This window comes from Oxyura jamaicensis, chromosome 26 (genome assembly GCF_011077185.1).
Source record: "Oxyura jamaicensis isolate SHBP4307 breed ruddy duck chromosome 26, BPBGC_Ojam_1.0, whole genome shotgun sequence".
Lineage (NCBI taxonomy): Eukaryota > Metazoa > Chordata > Aves > Anseriformes > Anatidae > Oxyura > Oxyura jamaicensis.
Genome location: NC_048918.1, coordinates 6,709,473 through 6,716,778, shown reverse-complemented (window position 1 = coordinate 6,716,778; position 7,306 = coordinate 6,709,473). Strand labels below are relative to the sequence as shown.

The 7,306-nt window shown below is 49.4% G+C and overlaps 1 long non-coding RNA gene across 6 annotated transcripts in view; it reads right to left on the bottom strand.

Moving 5' to 3' along the window:
• Positions 1–2,165: 2,165 nt before the first annotated feature.
• The window catches only part of LOC118178631, a 137,939-nt gene continuing 132,798 nt past the window's right edge, over positions 2,166–7,306 (bottom strand). For all 6 annotated transcript variants that reach the window (XR_004756241.1, XR_004756242.1, XR_004756240.1 and 3 more), the window contains one exon: positions 2,166–3,081. This is a non-coding gene — a long non-coding RNA (uncharacterized LOC118178631). The remainder of the gene's footprint in view (positions 3,082–7,306) is intronic.

Genomic DNA, 7,306 nt, shown 5'->3' with positions numbered 1-7,306 from the left:
TTCTGCAGAAACCGCTGACCGCGTGGCGCCCCAACCCGTCCCGTCCCCGACCACCAACCTCGTTGCGGCACCGCGCCTTAGCGTTCCGTCCCAAGTCCGGCCCGGCGGGGCTTCCGTTCCAGAGAAGGGCGCCGCCATTTTGCCGCGATCAAGGGAGAAAGGGATCACCTGGGAAAGGGGCGAGGCAAAGCCCAAGAAAGTCGAAAGGGAGCAGGAGGAGCAGCAGCTGTGTTTTATTTTTTATTATTTTTTTTCTGGCTTAGTTCAACAGCATGCAGAGCACAGACAAGAGAACTGGGGTGTTTCTATTAGCAACAATCCCTGTGCTTTTGCTTCAGCTTTGACTATTGAAAGGACAACATGGCCAAGCAACTACTAATATTTTTTTTCAACTGGAATTAGTTCAAGCCTTTTTTTTACATAGGAAGAAAAATCTTGGAGCATAACAGATTACACACGGGGGAAAAAAAAAAAATCCTCCAGGTCTTTCTGGGGGTGCTAGAGCTCACTGGGATGCTCTGGTAGACCTGTGGGGGCACTAGAGAAGAATGACGGGTCATGGTGGACCTCTCGTGTGCACCAGCTGGTCTAGAGCACACTGGAGAGCTATGTGAGTCTGGTAGCTGGTGCTAGAGCACCCTTGGGGGCCCTGGGAGGCTTCTGAGTGCACTGGGAGACTTCTAAGTGGTGCTACAGTAGACTGGAGAGACCTCTGAGATGTCCAGGAGGCTTTAGAACACAGTGGGGACACTGGCAGCTTTCTGGGGGAGCCCTAGCTTGCACTGGGAGATCTCTAGTGCTCACTAGAGTGCACCTGAGTGCTCTGGGATGCCTGCAGAGCAGGCATCCAGCAGGGGTGGGGGTGGCATCAGGGGCCTCTAGAGTGCACTGGGATGCATCTAGGAGATGCTAGAGCACACTGGAGAGCCCTGTGAAATCTCCAGGGGGAGATGGAGCATACTGCGTGTTAACCTCCCAGCTATGCTCCTACTCATGCCCAAACGCTGGCGCTACTGCACATAATCTTGAGGGGATGCTACTGCACATGCTCGCAGGGCACTGCTGTGTGTGCTCTCGTGGCAGCACAATTGCACACGCCCGATCGTCGGCACTACCATCCGTGTTCGCGCACCGGCACTTACCGCGCAAGCCTGCGTGCGGGTACCGCTGCGCATGCTCGCCGCTCTGCCTTTGTTCTTGCCTCTGCGTGTTGCCTCAGGGTTTGCGACCACGCATGCGCGCTGTGCTGGCTCTTGCATGTGCCGTGTTTTGATGACCAGAGGGCGGCAGTGAGTGCAGTGCTGCCAGAGCTAATCGCAGGGAGATGCTGTGTTTGCGACTTTCGATCACAAGGTGGCAGAAGTGAGTTTGTAACAACTACTGCGCATGCATGCCACGCAGTACTTTATCTGTTGTCCGATTCGCTTCTAACGATTTCAACGGGAACTGTGCAGAAACAGACACGCAGCTGGTGGGAGACTGCACCTCTCATCCCTGTCTCAGAGGAGAAAAATAACCCCTTGCCGTGTGTGGCTACTTACTGGCAGTAAAGCAAACGACAACTACTCATGCCATGCACAGGAAGCTACAGTGGCTGGCTGGGAGCCTGGTGCCCAAAGACTACAACTCCCAGCATGCTGCAGGACTCAACACTTTCTGACCCTACAGCAACACACACCCCCACACACCCACACACTCCATTACTTGCTACCAGATGTGGAATCCTTGCAGAACCTGGTGTGACAGTTCTTAGCCTCTGTGTCCATCTTGGCACAACTCCCGCTGTAGCTTCTCGACCCCTTTCCCAGCCTTCCCTCGGGGCAGCCGGTCCCACAGCTATACCCCAGATGGACACAGTGCCTCCTGTGCCATCTCCATGACCCCCAATAGTCTCATGAAAGCCCAGCTGCACTCACCTTCTCCCTGACTCTGTCCACAAAAGATGGCAAGTACTCCTTTGTCAGAGAACAGCCCCTTTACACAGCGGGGCCATCTCCTTCTGCCTCCATCAGGGGACACATCCAGATACATCATACAGCTGCCACCCTTCAGGAATGCTGGGCCACCACCTGATACAATCCCACACCCACACGCACTATTTAACCTCCTTCCCTGAGCATAGTGACAGCCATTTAGTCTGTGCAAAGGGACTGCAAACACAGGAGTGCAATAAACAAAGCAGCTGTTTATTCATGCACATCAGTGCCTGGAGGGAGGCTGCTGCATGGCTGATGACCCCTATGCACCCATTTCCCCCCATTTCACCTCAGAAATCAGCACTGGATCAGCACTCATCTGTCCCATGCTGATCTGTTGCTTTCTGCTACTGTAGCCTGTAGAGCAGGGCTGGAGGAAAGAAAAATAAGGCCAGGGAGCAGGACAGAGGTGTAAGGAGAGAAAAAGAGAAGTGCCATCTAGACAGGTGGGTATAGCAAGAAACAATGGGGCAGGCAGCAAGACAGATTTGCAGGGGAAGATGAGACATTCAGATAGCAGTGATAGAGGAAGAAAAAGGGAAAGAGGGGAGTAGGGAGTCAGGAGCATGGATGGATAGGTACAGTGGGAGATGGTGGATGCTGAAGAAGCTTCTTTTTTGGTCTCTCTGCCAGCTTCCTCCTTTGTAGATCCCGTTGCTTGGCTGCCATCCACCTAAGAGAATGCACTGGCATCTTACAACTCTTACAACATTAGAATTCATAACTAACTAGTGTCTCACACATACCCAGTATGTATCCGTACAGCACTTTTAGTGACATGCACAGATCATGCCGTGCAGGCAGGTGACCCAGTCTGCTGAGGACAGCTAAGAGGGATCCTTCTTCCCCCACAGACAACAGCTTTCTTGTCTGCAGGTGGAGGCAGCTTCCAGCCACACCCACTTCATTTCAGTCTTCATCTGCCTTATTTTTTGCTGATCTTATCTTCAGCCACAGAAGTTCCTGTCAAAAGTGAGCAATGAGTCCACCTTCCCGTTTCACCCATGCCACTACAACAGTGAGGCAAAATCCTGCAAATCTAAGCCAGATGGAGTCAGTGACATCCACAGCAGAGGACAGTATAACTTAGCCCTCACTGCTAGCCCTGAGAGAGGAAGAGAACACACAACTGTTATCAACAGGTATTATCCAAATCTATTTTAGGCTAGCATCCTTCCTTCTGTATGAGTTTCTGTACCGCTCTTCCCTGAATTGACCCAAACTGCTTAAAAGTTGTTTCTGGAGCTAGAGGCAGCCATGCAGGGCAACCAGTGTTGGGGGAGTCTCCGTGGAAGCTCTGAGGAGCTGGGGAGGCATCCAACATCTGTAATTGTTGGGGGGGGGCCGGGGGGGCGGAGGTGGAAGACACTATTATCTTCTTCCCATCCTCCCGTCTGCCAGTTCTCCACTCATTCCCTGGGGCTGTCCCAGCTTCAACTGACAGGGAACCTGTCAGAGTTTTACCAGACAAGTGTGCCTGGCAGACCCAGCCCACAAGCCACTATGTACCCACCCTGCTCTGGGGCTCTTGGCTCTCTGTGTGCATGGCCACCCAGGGCTGCACAAGGCCATGGAAAAGACCCCAGCAGTGGCTGCTCCTGCCCCACAACCCCTGCCCACACTCAGCAGGCTGTGCCCCACAGTCCCCTGGTGCCAAGCCTCTCCATCACATCATCCTGGGGCAGTCAGGAGACAACCCTGAGCCTGCCACTGCCAAAGGGTCTCGCTAGCCGCACTGATGGTCCCAACACTTACCTGGTGCCACTAACACTGATGCTAAGATGAAATGCTTTCTTAGTGCCGCCATGCTGCAGAGAGTGAGTACAGCACTGCTCCTGTGCATGAGCAGAGCTGGGTGCTGCAGTTCTGCATTTTGGGCATGGGGAGGCAGTAGCGATCATGGCAGCACTACTTGAGTTATGTGTGGAGCAATCCTGTTATAATAAAATTCCAAGAGAGGTCCTCAGGATACAACAGGGGTGAAAAGATGCTGTAGAACCAGGGGAGGACTGAGAGACACAATAAAGGGTTTTGCAGGAGTCAAGAGAAAACTGTAATGATCCTGAATGGGTGAGTGGGACAACATGTCCACTCAAAAGCCCAGTAGCAGAACACTTGTCCATGCATGCATCTTTACCTATGTGTTTGTAAGCTTGGAATCCTCCTCTCTCCATCCCAGAAGCAACCCGCCTAGCTAGGAGTACACTTTTCAATAAGGTGCAAAGGGACTGCGGGAACCATGGCTATGAGTTAGAAGAATAAAGCAATTGTTTAATGAATGTACATAAACAACATGTGGGAGTGACTCTGCCATGGGGCTCGATGCCAGTCCTCTCCCCTGACCCTGTGGTATCCTTAGATACTCTTAGATACTCTACTAAGAGTCCTTAGTAGAGCATAGTTCATGTGTCTGAGGAAAGATTGGTGCTGATCTTGATGTGGTAAATCACTGACAGTAACCGTCAGCTTCCTCCCCACCAGCTTTTTTTCTTCTTCTTTTTCTTTTTTCTTTTTTTTTTTTTTTTCCCCAGAAAGCATTCAATTATGTTATTTGAAGTGAAAAAACTATGATCTCACCTGTCTATGCTTCTGCTCTACTGCTAGACTAGAGCCCAGCTAGGAACTTGCACAGCTGTCCGCTTGTCTGCCTGTCAGACTTCAGATGTCTGATTGTCATACCAACACAGTATTAAAACAAGATCTCAGATCAGTATACAGAGCTGAAAACTTGGTGGCAAAGGAATGATTACTATAGAGATCTTAGTCAGAAGACTATTGTACACACATTAGAAATGTCTTTCAATTGTTCTTTGTTTTAGGCCACCATTCATATTAGACCCTATGCAAGAATCAATCCCTAAGATTGCATTTAGCTGTACTGCCACCAAACCTACCTGCGAGCAGTAATTCAACTGCACTGTGAAGAATTCACTTAATGTTTGGGGTTCTCTCAGTTCTACCAACCAGTCTCTTCTTAAGGGAAGCGGTACCTGCTGACAAAGAATGAATTGATTTTGACAACCAGTAACACTGTTCCTTCGGTCACTAACACTGCCTCAGAAGACTTAACCCTCTGGCTAATCCCTACACATATATGATGTAGTCTTGTAGGCAGCAAGGAGGACCCCAGCACAGTTTGAAGCTGGTGGGAGGCGCATCAGCCTCCAGCAGGGCTGATGTGGCAGCCAAACAGGTTAGGAGTCACCTGGCTGAGCCTCCCCTTTTACCTTGATGTAATGTAACTGCATTAGCGGTAACTGACAAAAAAAAAAAAAAAAAAAAAAAAAAGCAAGGGCTATCCTCTGCTTGTCTTACCGTGATGGGAAAAGGAAATGCTGGTGGTCCCCAGGGAGTAATCTGTCCTCTGCTTGGCCTCTGAATGGCCTGTGCAGTGTCTGGTCACCCATCACGTTTTCCTGTGGTATGGGAGCAAAGGCACACAGTACCATGTAGTCACCAGGCCAACTCCAAACAGTGAAGGGAGATAAAGAGACACCTGGCATCATGGAGGCTTGGGGATAGGAACATGGCTGGTTTGTAGTTGCTATGACTACTGGAGCACTGTTTGGCAGTGGGCTTAAAGATTTTATGCAAGGATTTGGGTGGTGTAGGTGGGGGTTGTAGCAGGTCTTTCAGGTGGTGTCAGAGGCATTTGTGGTGGCAGGCCTCAGGTTAGTTCTGATACTGTAAGAGTGGAGTGGTTCAGGTTTGGAGGTGGTTTTGCAGTCCAGGGGCATTGGAGATTGTTGGTGATCTTGGGGCAGGTTCTAGTGACATGGGGCTTTGGGGGTTGGTTTGAGGGGCATCTGCAGAGCCCTCGCGCTGAGAAAGTCCACAAGCAGGAGGTCAGGGTGAGGGTTATCTACCAGAGGGGTTCTAAGTATATGTGGGTGACAGTGCCTTCAAGTACTACATGTTCTGTTGACACCGCAGAAGAAGTTGCGGGGGACCCCAGAAGAACACATAAAACATCCTCACTCAGAAGGCACCCACAAGGATCATTGAGTCCAACTCTTGGCTCCACATAGGACCACTCAAAAATCATATCATACTTCTGAGAGCATTGTCCAAACACTTCTTGAAGTCTGGAAGGCTTGATGCTATGACCACTTCTCTGTAGAGCCTGTACCTGACCACCCTCTCAGTGAAGGTCTTTTCCTAATATCCAGCCTGAACCTTCCCTGAATCAGGGATGAAAACCTCATCAGTATTGAAAAGTCCAACATCCCTTATTGCTTCAGACCCATCTCTCATTCACCTCTACATGTATTTCTCCCAGACCAGCCCTACTCACCCCTCTCTTGCCAACACACAACTCTCCCCACACTGATGTGCTTGAGTTCAGTACAAGGACACCATATCAAAAGCCCACTTGCAGGCCTGAGGAGAACCCTTGGGTTCAAACACGGTATTTTACTAATCCTTTTGCATTGTACCCCTTCAGACCTTCATATAAACAATGCTTAGCCACTATATCCTCAGCCTTTAAAGATGTCAGTACTGATGGCAGTTAACTTTCCTCTCTCAAACCCTCCTTGCTCTTTCCTTTCTTATTTACACCATGCTTCGCAGAGTGCCAGGAACTGCCTTGTCTGGAGGGCATTGGGGTTGCCTGGTGGGGAGGAGCTTCCTACAGCTTGCTATGGCACGATATTGGGCTTGGTGCAGACTGCTCAGTAGTCCATCTGCCCAGCTGCCCTCAGCCATGCAGAGCTACAGAAATAAAAAATGTCCTTTGTGAGAATTTTGAAGATGAGGGGACAGACTGTGATGGTTTACCTGGGATTCTAAAGGAAGATGTGTTGAACGTTTGAAGCTATCGTGTGGTTTAAGAATATCTTAGAAAAGTCAGGATGGGTGGTAAAACAATGGCTCTGTCTCAAGACAGTAATAGATGGCTGACAGTCTGGAACTGTTTGGAAGATGATGGGAAGGGTAAGGAAGTGAATTAATGTAATGGAAGAGGCAGTTCAAAGGGAGATCTTAAGTCTGTAAGAGCAGTGATGGAGCAGTAACTGAGGGATGCTGCTGAAGTCAGGAAGGGGCTATGCTTCCAGGCTAGTTGTTCTGGTGCTTTGAAATACCTCAGCAGATATATCAGGGTATAATGAAATATATCAGCAGATATCAGGGTATAATGTTTTACCTGTCTCCCACTCGAACTTTTCTCCTTTGTGATCTAGACTCTAATTTCCTAAGTACTAGCCTAAAAATACCTGACTGTAACTTGATTCTAAAACAGATGCTTCACACTAGATCCCTGTACTGTTGACTAAAGCAGTATCTCCTATGCAGAGAAATTGTTGACCTTCTTTTCTTTTTTCTTTTTT